Consider the following 20,712-nt stretch of genomic DNA (forward strand, 5'->3'; position numbering starts at 1 on the left):
GGTTGCGAATGCCAGCTATAACGGCTGGGGGGATCATCGCGCTAACCACACGATACCTCCATTCTGGTTGGATGATCGTCCACCTCTGCTTCGACATGTGGGCGTGAGGCCAGCAGCCGGCTGGTCGGTCTAGGCCCTTCACGGGCTGTAGCGCCACGGATTATTGTTATTTATATGGTCGTCCATTCATATCTCGTTTCAATTTTCCATATGATACAGAACCGAGAAGAAGGAAGTCAGAGCAAAGTGTCTGTACGATGAGAAAGCATGTGGGATATAATTGCACTGATTTTTATGAGACCGAGGTCTGACCCTCGACTGTGATCGTGTCACCAGGAAGGAATCCAGCATTCCACGCGACACACTCCAATTACAAAAGATACGTTTACTTGTGTCTTTTGAAGGCAGGGGCGCGTGACGCCGCTGTGCAATGCCCGCGGAGTCCGAAGAAAGCACGCTCTCCCATAAACCGCGCGTGTTGCAATGTAGTGAGACTCGTGCCACTGCGGAGATGTTCTCCATCATTCCCTCCCTTTTACTCCTATTCATATCTTATTTCCCTTTGCTTTTACTCTCCTTGCTTTTAAATGGTTATTTTCTCGTGTCTTCATTTTCCGTTTATTTCTTCCTCTCTTTTTTTATTTCTACACTTCGTCTATTATAATTTCCGTTTTCCCTCTCATCGAATTTATATTTTATTCTCTTTCTTTTACGCTTTTATTTTGTTTCTGCCCCTTTTTCTTTTCCATTTAATAAAGAGTGTGATGCCAAAACGCGTTAAGTTCATTTTTATTAAAGTACTGAGCTAGGTTTTGTAGTATTAGTATTTAGTATTTATTTATTTAACTTGGTAGAGATAAGGCCGTCAGGCCTTCTCTGCCCCTCTACCAGGAGATTCCAGCTATAATATGAAGAATAAAATTACAATTAGTATTAAATTTATAATTACAATTACAAATAAAATTACAATTAGTATTAAATTTACAATTACAATTACAATAAAAATCAAAGTACGAAATGATTACCTGACTAATTAAAGCTAGATAATTTATCATAGAAAAACAAAGAATATTTTATATTTACTGAATTACAAATTAAACCTAGAATAACAAAATTGTATAGTGATGAAATTACTGGAATTGAAATATTTTGTGATAGATTAAGGAAACTATTTACAAGAAATCAATTACTGACCAAGTGGCTAGTAAGTATGCGTTTGAATTCAATTTTATTTCGACAGTCCCTGATGCTAGCAGGTAGCGAATTCCAGAATCTTGGCAGGGCTATTGTGAAAGAGGATGAGTATGAGGAGATGCGATGGGATGGTATCCACTGGTCTACGGACTAAGCGAGTTTTCAAGTGACATGCACAATAACACAACCTTTTAGACAAGGATTGGCGTTGTTTTGGAAGAAGACATGCTTAAAATGTAATGACAGAGGGTTCAAGCTTAATCATATAGATATATTTATAAATTATGAAAATGGCCAAATGAACTGAGTGAGTTTTGGGATCACACTCTTTAATTAATTAATCAAGCCTCCTTTCTTTTCTTTACTTTTGACTGTACGGTCCATATTTGACCTACACTAATAGGAAAAAAATGAAAGAATATTATAGAACGGAAATTACCGTACACTGACTTTGCCATGAAAATGCTTATGTAATAATAACCAATAAACGACAATTTAAACGAGTCCATTTCTATACAAAGCGGAGTCCGCACATTTTATATTGTCTTAATACCTTGAAAATTATTTTCGAAACTTTTTTGGCACAACATTTAATACTGTTTTAATAATTGGCATATTATTTTCGCATCTCTTTTTTGGCACAACATTTTATAATGTTTTAATACCTTGCATTTTGGCAACTTTTTTGGCACAACATTTTATACTATTTTAATACCTTGCATATTATTTTCGGAACATTTTTGGCACAACATTTTATCCTGTTTTAATATCTTGCATATTATTTTCGCAACTTTTTGGCACAACTTTTATATTGTTTTAATATCTTGCATATAATTTTTGCAACATTTTGGCACAAAATTTTATACTGTTTTAATATCTTGCATATTATTGTCGGAACTTTTTTTTGGCACAACATTTTATACTAATAAGACGTATCAACCCCTCGATTGAGATTCTGGCTGATATGTATATCTATTATCAGGCAGTACATTCACTTGACGATACGTGTCAGAGGAAGAACAATTGTTTGTATGCATCTGAAGTCTGATTAGTGTAACATGTAGCTAACCGGCGATGTATGCATTGGAGGGGAAATGAAACTGGCCACCCTACCCCATTATCTCCAGGCATAGTTGGCTCATGTGTGATTCCTTATTGGGGGCACTTATGAGATTCAGATCTGTCTTCGTACAGTTGACTAAACAACAACAAAACGTATTAGTGTGCAAAATCTGAAGGTCCTACTCAACCTTTCAATGTTGACAGTTCCCTTGTGAGTCCCGTGGAGAATCTCCGCTAACTCCTGAAATAGTACCACAGTCCTCTTGGTTGGGAAGTGCACGCACTCTCTACTGAGCCATATCGATGGACGCTCATTTCATGGTACTTTCACTAAATTTCATTACTTCAGAACACACTTACATTAAAACTAAATGCGTATAAATCAGATCGCTTGGTGTTCGTGATTATATACCGTTAAAAGCTTTCCCCTTGCATGTGTCACTCCGGAGAGTGTTCCGACGAATTAAGTTGAGCAACTTGAGATTGATTGTCGCAGCGTGTGGGCCGCGAGTCGTCGTCGTCGTCATCGTGATCGGATATAATTAAATTGGCGCAACCTTCACCATTCTACGCGATCCTAATTTATAATTGCGCTGATAAATTGCTTCCCCCTCTGAATGCTGAGTTCCCACGGCGCGGGGAAGGTCAGAATGGCCCGCTCTCACACTCAGCAACGAGGAGTCTGGCATTAGCTGGAATTGCAGTACTCTGGCAGCCAGTTTTTAACATCTCTTATATATAGGATTACTACTGTTACTATTATCAGCAATATCTTCTTACTCTTCTTATTAAAGGATTTGAACCTTTGGCCCTAGTCGTTCTAGCTCATATAGGCCTGCTATATCCTGAATCATCACTAGACGTTTATAAACGGCGATACCCTTTGGTTATGTGGTCAGCATGGGGCAACTTCATAATTTGACATAATAGCTTATAAGTCCTATTCCGCATGATAGGGAGGAAGATAAACAAGGGAAATGCAAGGCGAACTAGGGGAATATAAGGCGAACAAGGACAATGCAAAGAAAACGAGTGGAATACAAGAAGAACAAGGGGAATACAAGGAAAACAAGGGAAATACAAGATGAACAATGAAAATATAAGGAGAACAAGGGGAATACAAGATGAACAATGAAAATATAAGGAGAACAAGGGAAATACAAGATTAACAATGAAAATATAAGGAGAACAAGGGAAATGCAAGGCGAACTAGGGGAATATAAGGTGAACAAGGACAATGCAAAGAAAAAGAGAGGAATACAAGAAGAACAAGGGGAATACAAGGAAAACAAGGGAAATACAAGATGAACAATGAAAATATAAGGAGAACAAGGGGAATACAAGATGAACAATGAAAATATAAGGAGAACAAGGGAAATACAAGATTAACAATGAAAATATAAGCAGAACAAGGGAAATGCAAGGCGAACTAGGGGAATATAAGGTGAACAAGGACAATGCAAAGAAAACGAGAGGAATACAAGAAGAACAAGGGGAATACAAGGAAAACAAGGGAAATACAAGATGAACAATGAAAATATAAGGAGAACAAGGGGAATACAAGATGAACAATGAAAATATAAGGAGAACAAGGGAAATACAAGATGAACAATGAAAATATAAGGAGAACAAGGGAAATGCAAGGCGAACTAGGGGAATATAAGGCGAACAAGGACAATGCAAAGAAAACGAGAGGAATACAAGAAGAACAAGGGGAATACAAGGAAAACAAGGGAAATACAAGATGAACAATGAAAATATAAGGAGAACAAGGGGAATACAAGATGAACAATGAATATATAAGGAGAACAAGGGAAATACAAGATTAACAATGAAAATATAAGGAGAACAAGGGAAATGCAAGGCGAACTAGGGGAATATAAGGCGAACAAGGACAATGCAAAGAAAACGAGAGGAATACAAGAAGAACAAGGGGAATACAAGGAAAACAAGGGAAATACAAGATGAACAATGAAAATATAAGGAGAACAAGGGGAATACAAGATGAACAATGAAAATACAAGGAGAACAAGGAAAATGCAAGGCGAACTAGGGGAATATAAGGCGAACAAGGACAATGCAAAGAAAACGAGAGGAATACAAGAAGAACAAGGGGAATACAAGGAAAACAAGGGAAATACAAGATGAACAATGAAAATATAAGGAGAACAAGGGGAATACAAGATGAACAATGAAAATATAAGGAGAACAAGGGAAATGCAAGGCGAACTAGGGGAATACAAGAAGAACAAGGACAATGCAACGAAAACGAGAGGAATACAAGAAGAACAAGGAGAATACAAGGAAAACAAGGGAAATACAAGATGAACAATGAAAATATAAGGAGAACAAGGGAAATGCAAGGCGAACTAGGGGAATATAAGGCGAAAAAGGACAGTGCAAAGAAAACGAGAGGAATACAAGAAGAACAAGGGGAATACAAGGAAAACAAGGGAAATACAAGATGAACAATGAAAATATAAGGAGAACAAGGGAAATGCAAGGCGAACTAGGGGAATATAAGGCGAACAAGGACAACGAGAGGAATACAAGAAGAACAAGGGGAATACAAGGAAAACAAGGGAAATACAAGATGAACAATGAAAATATAAGGAGAACAAGGGGAATACAAGAAGATCAATGATAATACAAGAGGAATACAAAGAGAAAGGAAAATACGAGAATAGCATTCGGATTACGAGGAGATGAAATGAAATAGAAGAGAAACCCGTAGTTCCACGTAAAGGTATGCAACACAGTCTTTTTTCTTTTTTTCATTTTTATACCAGTTAGTGTTCAGCATTTAGAAAGAGATTATACATTGGTTAGTGACAGAAAAGAGATGTCAGATTTCTGGAAGAAAACATTAATTTGTGTTGTTTTTTTTCTTAATAACAAACAAAATATAAAGGTTCTTCTAATAAGAGTGTCATATATTTAAAATGAAACAATTTGTATAAACGAAAGAGGTTTATTAATTTAATTGTCTTAATTTTGAAGCACACTTAATGGAATTACGTATGGAAGAGAACATCAGTTAAATAGTCACTGCGGCTTCGTTCGGTTGCGTGTATATGGATCTTCCAATTTTCAATGAAAGACGAACATATACCAGGCTAAATTTAACGAATAACGCACGTGATATTGTTTCTTAGGTCATAAAATGCTCCTGGCTTGTTGGCACAAACCCGTGGTTTAACATAATCCCATAAGAAGTAATCCACCGTTTTCTGGCAGTTTCAGGTATGTTCCTCTCTATGAGCTTTTCTTCCACTATTCCTCTATATATTTCTTCTTTTCCTTCTTGCCTTGCCTTTGCTGGATAATTTATATATTTTTTATTTCTCCTTTCTTTTCATTCATTTATTATTCATCAATGATACCTAACTTGGAGAAACGGAAAATTCCCAACTGCGACTTTACCCTCCACAAGATGTATTACGGAATTCCACTCGATCGCGGGTTCGATTCCAACTTGGGCTGATTACCTGGTTGGATTTTTTCCGAGGTTTTCCCAACCGTAAGGAGAATGTCAGATAATCTATGACGAATCCTCTGCCTCATCTCGCCAAATACCATCTCGCTAAAACTAATTCCATCGACGCTAAATAACTTCGCAGTTGATATAGTGTCGTTACATAACCAAGTAAAAAAAAAAGTTTACAACCTTTCCAGGAAAACTGGGAATTCCAATGAAAAAGTATGTTTCAGAAATATGTGTTTACTATTAGTGCAAAACATAGATAAGGCTCTAAATCTAGATATTATAATGTTTTATTTTCAAAAGGAAAATATTTTACAAATTTTATGAGCATTGAATATAAATGGTGTTGGCTGGGTAATAGGTACAGTACAGTGATTTTTTTTCCGTTAAGTTTGCAGTACTTACTGATAGAGAAATCAGCTGTTAATGTATGTTTTTTCAAGGAGCTATAATTGAACAAATATTTTGAGAGTCTTCACTGTTAATTCCAGAGCTCCAGGATCAAGGAACTATTACTCTTTACTATATTATTTCTGCCACTTATTTTCAGTAGTTTGGGTTAATAACAATTAATTTTACAGTTCAAGTGAATATTTAGACTTAGAAATGTCACAGTTGTTTTGAAACTGGAAAAATGAAGGACATTAACTCATCTGTAGCATCCGTGACAAAATGCGTGTAACATCCCTGACATGGAAGAAACGGCTATAAAATATTTACCGATTACTTATGTTTTTGCGAACTAATTGGATGCCATTATATTTGCATAGCTTTCACATGGACACTATGAGAATGAATCTCTTTTCGCTTGAGGCAGAGTCCTGTGTTTTACACTTTTTGTTAATAAGGTGTGAAGTGAGTTCACAAATCTTGCAACATCCGTGACGAAAATTTTTCTTTATTTTCAGCAATAATAATATTACATTTTATGCTCGACCGTGCCGAAATGTAGTAATTATACACCTGGTAGCAGTCCTTTAATGCATGTCATTAAAGTACACCTACTCATTAAAGTACAGGTCTTCAGCCAATGACAAGTCAGCTTTGTACCGTTATATCGATTATTCTCGGATATGCAATCGACAGACAATTAGCGAAAAGTCACGGAGACTGGAAATCCAATACTGTCGCAGAAGGTTATGTTCTGTTACTATAATAATTAGCGTTAATTGTAAATAATATTCAAATAAATTCAATTTGTCATCTCGTTTTTCAATTCTAAATCATTTTCAGGTTATATCAGACTAATGTTCATTCTTATTCTGTGCCAAGGTCAATGACATTCGGCCTCGGAAAAAATCAATACTTTCGCGTCTGCGCACATCTCACAATTCAGGTCAGTTCGCACATAACCATAAAGAGACCTAATTTTCAATACGTTCAAGTTAGAAATATGGTCGAGCATAAAAAGTTGTATGAAACTTGCCTATAATGGTAATTAAGACGCTATTATGAAACTCGCTTGCGCTCGTTTCATAAAGAAACATACTTGCGTCTTAATTACTACCATTATAGGCTCGTTGCATAATGTACTATTATCGAACAATTTTTTTTCTGTAAAATGCTAGTGATCTTCTAAATTGATTCTAATAATAAAATTGACAAAAAGTCACTTCATTTTCAATATATAGAGTTTTGAATTAGTAAAAATATAACATCCGTGACAAATGGAATGGCTGTTTATTACTGTGAATAAAATCCCAGGCCGGATCGGGACTTGAACCCGAACGACCTGCGTGACAACCTGAAGGTGTCACTTTATTTATGTGCTTGTTTAGATCTGCCTTTGATGTGTAACTAATTGAATTAAATTAGGTTAGTCATGTATCTACTTGCTAATGCCGGTCATGGCATATACTGTACAGTACATGCAGTTCCTAGCGACCAAGGGACACAGATTTGTCGATACAGGAAAGCTATAGTTGTGGATTCAGCTCTCGTCTAGGACATGTCTGTTTGTCCGTTTTCAATGTGATTTACTATGTAGGTAGGTGTCAGTGTCGTGCTGCATAACAAATATCAAATTAGGCTCAACCCTGAGAGAACTGCTATGAAAAGCAGATAGATAGGCCTACGGTGCGCTTGGACATATATCGACTGTTAATTACTTTCTTTTTGATTGATATAGGCTACATTTATTTATATTAGTTACATTTCTATTTTTTTTATTTTATTTGGTTATTTAACGACGCTGTATCAACTACGAGGTTATTTAGCGTCGATGGGTTTGGTGATAGCGAAATGAGGCCGAGGATTCGCCATAGATTACCTGACATTTGCCCTATGGTTGGGGAAAACCTCGGAAAAAACCCAACCAGGTAATCAGCCCAAGTGGGAATCGAACCCGCGCCCGAAAGCAACTCCGAATCGGCAGGCAAGCGCCTTAGCCAACTGAGTTCCGCCGGTGGCTTTATATTTCTATATAGTTTATGCAATTGAGTACCTCAGTGGAAAAAAGTTGGATGTAACAATTTTGACCACAGAGTTTTCAGTGGAATAACGTTGAATGCTAGTCCCTGTACAGCATGAGTGTCCAAATGTCTATAGAACCAGGAGATATTGCACGTCAAACATGCTCTGCTAAGGTCAATAACTTTCCATATAAAATAGTAAAAACGACCTTAAAGGATATGCTCTGCGAGTTGCTTACGCTAGGGGCTACCTCGTACGAGTTAATTGAACATATGCTCTACAGCAGCGTTTCTCAAACTTTTTTGAAGTGGGGACCACTTTTTTAAGTCAGAACAGTTCTGCGGACCACCTTACTCTTGTTCCCTTCGAAAGCAAATTTATCATTTTCTTAGCATATTTTGATATCAGTATACTTATATTTTAAAATTGAATTAAGATTCGGTACTTTGGTCCTCTGTTATGAATTCGGGTGGTCCCTGGCTGAATTACAGGCGCGGCGCCAGATGTGCAGGGAAAAGATTGCGAGAAACACCACGTGTATAGTGCTTTAAATCCCTCTTTTGTTGCTGAGAGTAGAGTGGGAAGTCGATAGACGGGTAGGGTAATAAATTTCATAAAATGTAGTACTGGGAGAAAAAGTGAAATTCGATTGCCATGTGTCATTTCCAGACTCTGAGATTTTAAGCTATAATGTTATACGCAATTCGTTTGAATTGTATTTTTTCTTCTATCTTGTTTGAAGGACCACAAGGGCAGACCTCGAGGACCACAGGTGGTCCGCGGATCATAGTTTGAGAAACTCTCCTCTACAGGATACCAGTGATCTAAGGGAAATTTCGTTTTGAAACATATATATCAATATTGGCTTACCTGGAAGAACGTTGTATGTTATAGAAGATGGCTGAGGCTTCTTGTTCTAAGCTGACATCATCAGCTCTTAAAAACATGAATTAGTACAGAAAACGTAAGCTGAATTTCGACAAATGGAAAGATAATGCAAGGAAGATTGTGAGGAACGGTGGAAAGGCATTTTCTAATTGGAAAGGAAATATTGTCCAAGAGAAAAGACCTTCATTTGAGGTGGAAAAACGTTGGTTGTTATCTACTCTTGAATTTTATATCAATATACATTCCAAAGTTATCCAAGTTTCAAATATTCACCTACTGACCAGGTTTGTGATCTAGTGGTCACAGCTTCTAGGTATAGCTCCAAAAAGTCTAAAAGTGAAAATTTATAGTACACTAATGTCATAACTCGCAAAATTGTAAGAAATAATAAATAATACATGTAATACTAAAAATCCCGAATTCGACTCTGTATTGCCATCCCACCATTTACTTAAAATTCCCGTTTTTCGGGATTTTTCCCGCCGTCTAACAACACTGGACGGATCACTTCTATGCAATTTAATAATTATACGTAATTAAACACTGAATTCAATGTATTTCTAAGTCGCTTCGCCGAAAATGTGCGCCTCATTGCTACGATGCAGTTGGTTCAGCCATATTTGAGCCGTTCAGAGCAAAAGTGGTATAAGTCAAAATGAGTGATGAGGGTTAAAGTAAACATTCTGCAAAATCTAGCGCAAAATAGCAATTAATATTCAGTTTATTTAGACTATTAGTAGTCAGTGGATAGCAAGAAGGAAATATTAACTGCTACTTTGCGCTGTATTTTACAGAATTTTCACTTTAAACCTCATTACTCAAATTTGACTTACACCACTTTTGCTCTGAACGGCTCATTTATTAATGAAACACGTTTGCATAATCTAGGTGCTATTCAACGTTGTAGTATAACACAGGAATCTGAAATGCAATTACTCTATCTAATTAACATAGTGTTGACTTAATCTATCTAATTGACATTTTGTTGACAGTTCTAAATGTTCATTCGTGTAATAATGAGTTGATTATATGGAGATATTTAATACCTACTGTTTATAATCTGGGCTGTGCTTCAACTCGTGATTACGTCATCTCTGGTAATTGTCACAGTAGTTGTTTAAATTACTCTTATTGTCACATTTCAGTCTGAAGATTTCGAAGTGGTGTCAGGGTGTCATTTGCAAAGCCAATTTATCACTGTTGCCAACATCGTGTCGTTAGAAAGTCCTTCGGGTTTTTCCGCCTTCGAAAAAACCTCACCGAAGCAACTCGTCCTGACCGCTCGGTTCGGAGTTAGACTCGCTAACCCCTTAGCCACAACGGTGGACATCTGCTTTATATCTTCTTCAACGCCTTCAATCCATTTCTTCCTAGGTTTTCCAATATATCTTCTCCATCCGGCTTCCCTCTATAAATCTTTTTCGGCAGTAATGATCTCTCTTCACTTCTTTCAACATAGCCAGCCCATCTCAGCCTTGCGCTTCTAATTACACCCATTATGCGGTTCATCATATATCTCGTAAAATTTCTTGTTAGTTCTAATATTCAATTCTTCATTCGCCAGTTTGGGCCCGTATATTCTTCTTAAAATTTTCCTTTCCCATGTCGCAATTTTCCTTTCCTCATTTATTAGTAGACCAGGTTTCGGAGGTGTATATTTATGTATAATTGGCGACACTGAATAGTATCTTCGCCATCTATTCATACAAGTAATAACTAAAGAAGCCACACTTACACCAACGATCACAATAGATTATTAGGCATTAGATATCTTTGAACGTAAGTGTTCATACATTGGCAACGCTGATTAATAATGATCCTCGTCACGACTCGAGCGCAGTTGTACTAAAGTTTGTGTTGTGAGTTGTAAACCAATCATTATTGGCGGACCTTGAGCTTTGGGACACCTCTCTGTGCGTGAACACTGTCGTTGTGTAACTGAACATGCAAGTATTGTCACAGCAGATCCGGTTAGAGGAAGGTGGAAATTGATTTTTTATTGCAGAATTGACATAATATAATTTAACATAACTTAGAGATATAATTTCCTGTGTCTTTCATCTATCATTATAGTAAACGCATTAAGTACGTTATCATCACCATCATTACATCAGAAGACATCAGCAAGATGAATTCCCCTCAAGACGGAACAGGCCGAAGGTCTAACCCGCGAAGCAGAAGAAAAAGAAGAAGAAAAAGAAGAAGAAGATGATGATGATGATGATAATAACTTTCGACTTGTGTTAGCTATGCTATGACTGTAGCTGGTTATTTGCTCCTTGAAACATTCGTAGTTTGATTACAAAACTGTTGATCTATCCCAAAAAGAAACGGTGCAGTAATAAAATTTGGTTTTGGCTTCTGCATATTCAAGGTAATTAGGAAGAAACGGTGAACTGATGGCAGGAAAAACGAGAGTGCATCTTGCTTTCAGAAAATTAGTGTCGACGTTAAACCAGTGATGTGCTTCATCTATTGAATGGAACCAAAGCTAGTGTTCGCGGACTTCGAGATTCTCATGGTCCATGACGTCAGCGAGGGCAAGGCTGGACTTCCTTTGCACGATCACGCGCGGGTTATACGACCTCAATTCGGCAGTCGCCGCTGACCAGTTTCCGAAAATTTGGGCGGCGTGGTGACCCCGGTAGCAGATCGCTGCCCATCTGCTGCGTCTTGTTTCAACACAGACAGGAGGCAAGTGTGCCAAGTTGGTAATAACATGCGTGCAAACACGTGCTGCACACGCTATCGGGACGTGGTCGTGCACAAAATTTAAATTTCCATTGAATAGATATCTGGGGTTCCATTTCCACCGGTCTCATTTATTATTATTATTATTATTATTATTATTATTATTATTATTATTATTATTATTATTATTATTATTATTATTATTATTATTACTTACTTACTTTCTTACAAATAACTTTTAGAGAACCCGGAGGTTCATTGCAGTCCTCACAAAAGCCCACCATCGGTCCCTATCCTGAGCAAAATTAATCCAGTCTCTACCACAGCGGTGACCAAAGCGGGTGTTGTGATTACATCGTGTAATCACAGACATTCAAACGGGTAAGAGGAGTTTCCTGTACATTGCTGTGTGTTTCATTCACATACTGAAAGCAAGCAGTGCCGATATCATGTCGCTCTACATGTCTCTACAAGCAGTAAGAGATGGTTTCATAAAGAATAAGGAGAACTTTTTTGTTGTTCTGTCGGACAAAATGTAATATGTTGACTTTGCTCAACGGTTCAATTAGGAGTATAGACCTATAGAAACATTAATTACCACGCTGAATAATGTATTATTATTATTATTATTATTATTATTATTATTATTATTATTATTATTATATTACTGACCATTCTATCATTCTTCTGTACGTGCATGAATATTGATATTTTTTAGATCTTCTCCCAAGAAGGATAAAATTATTAGGTTTTGTCTGAATTTTAATCTTCTTAATCTTTAGATGAGGGTAACTATTTATTAGTTATTCATTTAATAATAATATTGTAGAAAAACTAATTCAATATTATGTGCCAACGAACTGTTAAACTCCAGGAATTGACATGTCTTAAATCATAGCCACGAAGAGAAAGATGAGATAAATAAATGTAAGGAAGTCAGCTACATATGGGGTTTGAAATATCTCGCCTTTTAGTAGAACAGAATTTTTCAAAAGAGTAATGATTAAAATAGCTTAAATAACTTCTCCATAAGAAGTGTTCAATTTTGAAAAACTACGAATTTCTCGACCAAGTATTAAAAGGAATTTAGAAAATTCCGGGTTATATTCAAGAGGAAGGTTAAAATAAGAAGCAAGAAAAATTGTATATTATTCACTGGCTCTTGATGACAGCAGTGACATTACTGATACAGCAATGCTTGAGATTTTTATCAGCGGAATTGATCAAGATGTTAGTACAGAACCACCACTGGTTGTAGTTTTCATGCCAAGTACCTTTCCTCCGTCTCCTTACTTCATACGCTGTCTGTCGCATGTAATCACTGCAGCTCGAGTTTTGGTCACCGCTTCTCTATCATCATATCTCAACTCCTCAAATTCATTTTAATATTATCCTCCCATCTACATCTTGGCGTCGCCAGAAGTCTTTTCCTCTCAGGTCTTCCAACTAACACTCTATATGCATTTCTGGATTCACCTATACGTGCTACATGCCCTGCCCATCTCAAACTTCTGGATTTAAGGTCAAAGTTGTATTTTGGCTACTTTATCACATATTGATCCCCTTCCTTTTAAAACTTTAAGCACCAGGTAAACAATCCTATATTGTTTAAGACCTATTTTGAATTTCTAATAATTTACATATCCCATTTAGTTTGACATGAAGAAGATCTTATGTTTAAATAGACTCTTCTTTGTTTAGATTGTAGTCTATTGTTAAGAATATGTTAACATTAGCCTTTATTCCTGTTCATAAACAAAGAGAAAGCAACATAACTGTTTGCGAGCCTGTTACAGCATTCCCGCTAGTGGCTGTTCTTTCTGCTTAAAACTGGGGAGGAGGGGGGTGGATTGGAACAGAAAGTAAAGGATGTGCAACTGCAAGAAAAATTTAAAGACTGGCCAAAGTGCATGAAAAAAAAATCATGAAATTATAATTTCGCACTTATTTGCAGAAACTCTATATTTCGCATTTTGTACTCAATTTCGCGTTTTGTCGAGAAATAGAAAACCGTCGTAAGAATATGAAATTCCCTCTCTAAGACACAACTACGTGATTATATGATGTCCCTCATAACCCCGTTATATGGGGACTCTATGGTTTTCCTTTGCCCCACCAAGGAAAGGTTCTCTCTCCGCCTATGACTGCAATGCACACCGAGTCCCTGTTAGGAAGGGCTACACTTAATAGTAATAATAATAATAATAATAATAGTAATAATAATGATTTATTTAACCTGGCAGAGTTAAGGCCATACGGCTTTCTTTAACACTCAACCAGGAGTAAAACTGCGTTACAAAAAACACTACAAATTTACAAAGTACACTACAATTTTACACACAAAACTGAATAAGATAATAATAATAAAATGTAAACAACAAGTAAGTAGAAATCAGACATAATATATAACATACAGAAAGAAAGGAAAAAGCATAATAAAATGTGAACAGCAGGTCAAAATAAATGAGACATACAAAGTATAAAAAATAAGACAATTGTTGATGATACACACAAACATTTTTAACAAAATAATCTGCCCTCAATGAGGGTGACCATAAAGATCCAGAATAAAAGCACTACAGAAATAATTTAGAAAGACAAAAAGATTAAATACGGGAATTGTTTAGCAAAACATCTAGAGTAATAAAAACCCAAAAGAATCGTCAATGGCCAAAATATAAATGGTAATGCAATATTTGAATTGAATCCTTAAGAATATCCAATAAAATTTTTTGAATTTAAAAAAATCGAGACCGAGTGCTTTTAAAATATTCCATGTGAATTTAGGAAGGGTGCCACGCGCACCAAACAAAAGACCAGAAACACTCCACTGACTAGTGGGAAGGTTATATTTTTCACTTAGGTATGGGATGCAGGACTCATAAATGGACTTCTTCTCCTCATCAACGTGTTGTGCCTGCAGGGCATCCCTCTCAAACCGGATTGTAGGATCAAGAATGATTCCCTTAGATTGAGTCCTGTGGATGGCTACAATATCTGCTCTTCTGTTCGAATCTAAGGATGAGACGCAGTGGATCTCCTCGTATACCTCCCATCCACGACGCTTGAGGACATCAGCAATACCGGTCCTGGCCTTATGGCGTCGATTGTTGCGCAGCAGCTCCGTTTTTCGACAGAATCCCAACACGTGACCAAAATAATAATAATAATAATAATAATAATAATAATAATAATAATAATAATAATACTAATACTAATAATAATAATAATAATAATAATAATAATAATAATAATACTTCTATTTCTTTGTCGAGATTCGAAGCATAGTCCGCTTGATTTATAGCCGAAAAACTACAATTTGAGTTTTTTTTTGCATGTGGTTAACCAAAAGATTAGCTAGACGTTTCCTAATACCTCGGATTCTTCTGGTCTGCTGTTATGCTTTCACAATTTTTCTTACCATTTCTTTCGTGAAATCATTCTCATTGAATAATGCCTGCATCAAAGGGGAACTCAAAATGAATTACCAATCACATCTCATCCACTCTAATTTCTCTCTTTATAACCTAAACCACAGGGAATAGGGCGCTGTCATTGTTGGTAAGAGTCATCCGTAGCCGCGGCATTGTTGAGGGTGTGTGCGGAACAGAAGAGAGACAGCGGAAACTGGCAGTCAGTCTTTCAATGTAACAGTCCCGGACATGATTGAACAGACGTCATATTGCCATTATAACGAACGGATCTTCCCATGAGTCCTTGTCCGTTGGGCGTCGTTTCATTTCCTGAACTTTTCAATCACTTCCAGGAAAATGTCGAAGACGCTTGATAAGTGAATTAGCTAACAACTTCGTACTGTGAATCTTTCCTGTTTGTTCACTTTTAATTTAAATAGCTGCTTCTATAGTTCTTTCTATAGCTGGAGGAATAGAAAGGAAAATGGTTATTTTTGTTGTGCTAGTGAAATTATAACAATCAGAAATGGAAAATCAGTTCTCTTTTTCACGCATTCTCCATTCATTTTTTCTTCAAAACAACAAAATAATGTATAATATAATAATTATAATTATTACTACTGTTATAGTTTCATTTCTTCTGAAATTAGTCCTTTTCCATCTTGCTTTCTTAGTCCATGTTTTTTTTAAATATCCGGTTGCAATTTCTCGACCCATAAAAGCATACAGAAGCCCTAGGTTACTTCAGTTCTAGACAAAACAGACAAATGCTGCATAAAATATTAATTGACTTACTAAAACTCTAAACTGTCTTGAAAATGTATTATTGTACCATCTCATCATTACAAATATTCCACTAGATGACAACACAGTCTAGTATATACAGTCACGAAGCTCAATACGTAGTAAATATGCATCCATAGATAGTTGCTAATCACTAGGATCGCTACTATCGCCTCATTACAGACAATGCGAAATAGTACCTGCACAGTCTATTGTTTCTAGTACCCTCATAAACTCAAGCTTCGTGGCTGTATATATTAGACTGTGACAATAGTGTGTTATGATGAGCTGTTCTCTTGTTACTAGTTGTGCCAACTATACAAACTTCATTGAACTCTATGAACGATTACTGGACAAGAAGGCTTTGTTGATTCAGTTTCATTTTTATTATAACAGTTGCATTCCACTTCAATTATCAAACAATCTCTGATATGTGACTATCCATAATAATAATAATAATAATAACAATAATAATAATAATAATAATAATAATTTATTTATTTAATCTGGCAGAGCTAAGGCCAGTAGGCCTTCTCTTCCGCCCAGCCAGACTCTAATTCTAATTGAATACAAATAGTTATTACATTAATATCTAGACCATAAAACAACATGAAAGTAAATAATGAAAGTTGGATAAGTAATGTTAGCGTGACAATAATAAACATTGGTAAGAAATAGTTATAATAATAATAATAATAATAATAATAATAATAATAATAATGAGATAATTTAGATATTTATCTGTGATATATATATATATATATATATATATATATATATAACCATTAAACATTGAGAAACCTGAAACAGCTATTATCGTTAACAAGAATTGTTAGAAAAATATTTCCTTAGTCTATTCTTAAATTGGTTTGATGTCTGACAGTCCCTGACATTACTCGGTAGGGAATTCCAAAGCCGAGGAACAGCCACAGTGAAAGAAGATGAATATGAGGATGTTCGGTGGGAGGGAATGGATAATATTGAGGAGTGTTGTGATTGTGTGTCTAGGTTATGATGGGCGGATAAATTTTGAAAACGAGACGCAAGATAGACAGGAGTGGAGAAATGCAATGTGTGAAAGAGAAGGGAAAGACAATGGATTTTCCTACGATCTTCTAGACGGAGCCAGGACAACATTTCGAGGGATGGTGTTACGTGATCAGCCCGGCGAATATTGCAGACGAAACGGACGCACATATTATGAACACGTTGCAGTCTCATAATCTAATACAGCAAAAGCTATAACATAATCTACATAATATAAACAAGATAAATGATAGACAAATTTTAATTAAGAATGATAAAATAACCATGAATCGTTTTATTATGTAAAATTATTGAAAGTACAATGTTGGCAAACAAAGAAACAAATAGCCACCGGCGTAGCTCGGTCGGTTAAGGCGCTTGCCTTCCGATCCGGGGTTGCGCTCGGGCGCGGGTTCGATTCCCGCTTGGGCTGATTACCTGGTTGGGTTTTTTCAGAGGTTTTCTCCAACCATAAGGCATATGTCAGGTAATGTATGGCGAATCCTCGGCCTCATCTCGCCAAATATCATATCTTTATCACCAGTTCCATCGACGTAAATAACCTCGTAGTTGATACAGCGTCGTTAAATAACCAAGTAAAACAAAAAGAAACAAATGCTAGTGAGGTGATAAAAATTGTAGGATAAGCAGCCATGATTGGTTGAAATACGTCGTTCCGTGCCGTATTTTGGTCAAAAGTATGGCGTAGTAAAAGTGTAATAGTCAACTAAAATCAAATTATCATAATTAGTTGGATTTATGTTAATGTATTTAGCATGTCGCATTCACCGCTTAAAACAATACAGGCTAGATACATGGCATGGAGTACACTTTCAGTCCCTGTGAAAGGAAACAATTTCATGTCGCCGTTTGGAATCAAATCCAGATCGGCTTGGTTATTAAGATAATGTTGCAGCATCATTGTGATTTGGACACTAATCTGAAGACTGGTTACATCATGGTTTCATATAAGTAACTCTTGAACTTACTCTCATGTCAGAAGGAATACCACTACAACTTTTTAGAGGTTCAGAATCAAACTCATAACCTGAAAAATGTAGAGGTTGCGAAGGTACTGAGAATCTGTGCAATTAGTTTGGTTTCTCCAGTCCACTAACTACCAGGTAGCTGGGCAGATGTCCTCCTAATTAGACATTTGTTATTATTTGGTCACGGAAGCGTCGCACAAGCAACTTCCGGTCCACACGTTGGATTTCGGCGTGCTGCTCAGTACTTGAGGACGACTCAAGTGTTTTAGAATTCGCATCCTTCTAGGTAGAGAAAGTATTACAAATATGAAATAGGAATACAAATATGACTCAATATTAATGTTTGAAAATGTTTGAATTATGAGACTTCTCAAAATCTAATAAAGATTTAACAAAACAATCTCTTTATTTCATGAAATAATTGAACATTTGGTTAAAAAACAATACGAATAATTTAATTCTCAATTTTTAGAAGCTGACTTCATAATTTTTGCTTCGTGTGAACCCTGCATGAAATGTCACTAAGAACATAAATAATAAAGTTCTGCATGAAATAATCTAGTACAGACGTCTCCAAAAGCGTACTCGCGAGTGAGCCCCTGAACGGAACCGAAGCCAGTATGTAATGAGCGCGCTCCGCCTCACCCATCTCCACCTGTGCTGTACTCAATGTTTATACGTAAACGAAGAGCAGTGGCGGACTGCCATTATCATTGTGTTGGTCGGCGTGTTCCACCTTTTCACAATGTCTTCTAATCATGGAGGTAGTACATTCAAGGATGAATAGGAAGAGGATTTTTTTTTTTTTTAGTTAGTGGGAAGAATGTGAAATGCTTAATTTGTACGAAAATTCTTAAGGGTGTGTTAAAATTCAACATGTGACGACACTACTCGACTCTTCACAAAGAATATCATACAATTACAGGCATGTTGGACATGTGAAAATAATTTATTGTAGGGTTATCTGTATAACTGTTGGTTATACATAATAATCAGTATATTACAAAACGTTTACACTCAGTTCCGCATGACAAACATATAGTTTTTCGTTTAATTTTAGGTGAAATGCGTAGGCCTACAAATATTTTGATAAATATAAAGCAAGAAAATACAAACACAAATCACATACGTGTCCTCAGTCTTAAACAATAAGCTTTTTGCTAGCTATGTTTTAGCTTGGAATATTGGAAAATCAATGTAGCCCTTTACAGAAGCATCATTTGTAAAATCATGCATACAGGACGTTACTAAAATACTGTGTCCAGAACAAAGTCAACGTTTAAGAAAATTAAAATGTTTCCAATTAAAGTTCGGAGAAGGAATTTCAAGATTGCAAATGTAATTGAATCTGAAGTCAAAACCACAATTAACCAGTTTGTAGCTTACTCACTTGCACTGGACGAAAGCACAGATGGAAATGACAAAGCTCACATAGCCATTTTCATCCAAGGAGTTAATGAACATTTTACTGTGTCTGAATGTCTTCTAGATGTAATTACAAATATAACTGGAGAAGATCTTTTCCAGGCACTGAAAGGCACCAAAGCACAGAAGAGGTTGAAGCAACAGACGGGGCTCCAGCTTCATATTATGTTAAGATAATGTACAGACGTATGATATTTCTTTTTCTTTTGATGTTATTATTTGTAAACTTAAGCAGACCGTTGCCGCTTCCATCTGTTGAGGTACGAGTCTCTTCCCCTTCTCTAGCCTTACAGCACACTGTGTTCGGCAGGCAGCATCGAGAGTACGAATGACGATACGCTTTTGGAGACCTCTGATCTAGTACAATAATATATTACACAAAAGACAACAATATTATTCTAACAAATCCAAAATTCAGACACAAAATAATTAATTTACCAAACACGACAGCTTAGGCTGTAGGCTTGTTCATTCTGTGTCAACCCTGTCACTGACTTATGGGCCTTCTCCACGAAACCTAATTTTCAACCGCATATGTCACAACACAAATACCGTTTGACTTGTGATATTTTTCTACAAAATAGTATATCTATCCCTATAGAACAGGAATTAGCAATGGTATTCCATATTTGAAACACTTTCTTTACTGTAAGATTTGTGATGTGAAAGGTAGATATTCTTAGTGTATTTAAAATTTTTCTTTGTAATTCAGTTTAATTCTACTCATCGTTTTTCTATAATTAGTGTGTTTCTTTTTTCTCGTCTCCTTCTTCTCGTATTTCTCTGTAATTTTTTCGTCTTTCAGCTCTTCTATTAGTTTCTTATTACTTTCCTTCTTCCGATTCTTTTATTTGCAATTCCGCTTTTTCCAAATAACGTCTATCCTTTTCAATTACTTCTTCATTTTCATTATGTACCAAGATTCACCTAGATTTTACAATTCAGCTATTTTTCTTCTTTTCCCAAATTTTTCATTTTTGAATTTCCCTTCATCTTCCAATTTTTGTGCTTCCTCTTCATTTCCTCCTCCATCTTCATCTTTCAGTTCTTTTACTTTTAGTTGATCTACTTCAAATTCTAGTCCTTCCACTTCATCTCCTCCTCCATCTTCTTCATCTTTCAGTTCTTTTAGTTTTAATGGATCTACTCCAAATTCTAGTCCTTCCACTTCATCTCCTCCTCCATCTTCTTCATCTTTCAGTTCTTTTAGTTTTAATTGATCTACTCCAAATTCTAGTCCTTCCACTTCATCTCCTCCTCCATCTTCATCATCTTTCAGTTCTTTTAGTTTTAGTTGATCTACTTCAAATTCTAATCCTTCCACTTCATCTCCTCCTCCATCTTC

This window comes from Periplaneta americana, chromosome 1, assembly GCF_040183065.1.
Source record: "Periplaneta americana isolate PAMFEO1 chromosome 1, P.americana_PAMFEO1_priV1, whole genome shotgun sequence".
NCBI lineage: Eukaryota > Metazoa > Arthropoda > Insecta > Blattodea > Blattidae > Periplaneta > Periplaneta americana.